The sequence below is a fragment of the Lottia gigantea genome (genome assembly GCF_000327385.1).
Source record: "Lottia gigantea unplaced genomic scaffold LOTGIsca_235, whole genome shotgun sequence".
NCBI lineage: Eukaryota > Metazoa > Mollusca > Gastropoda > Lottiidae > Lottia > Lottia gigantea.
Window position 1 is genome coordinate 78,370 of NW_008708676.1, and position 517 is coordinate 78,886.

Genomic DNA, 517 nt, shown 5'->3' on the forward strand with positions numbered 1-517 from the left:
CTAGACTGGACGTTAATTACCTCCCACCACTCTCACTACTACTCTCATACAGACCACAAATATTGTATTGTAATTGCAATAAGAAATTATAAGTTGTGCCAATTCATTGGTCAATGAAGTAATGATAAAATAGGACAAAAATTATGACAAAATTTAGTAAGACGTTAGCTCTATTACATTAGCTCAGGACAGTACAGAGATAGAAGAGTAAGATGTTAGCTCTATTACATTAGCTCAGCACAGTACAGAGATAGAAGAGTAAGATGTAAGCTCTATTACATTAGCTCAGCACAGTACAGAGATAGAAGAGTAAGATGTAAGCTCTATTACATTAGCTCAGGACAGTACAGAGATAGAAGAGTAAGATGTAAGCTCTATTACATTAGCTCAGCACAGTACAGAGATAGAAGAGTAAGATGTTAGCTCTATTACATTAGCTCAGCACAGTACAGAGATAGAAGAGTAAGATGTTAGCTCTATTACATTAGCTCAGCACAGTACAGAGATAGAAGAGTAA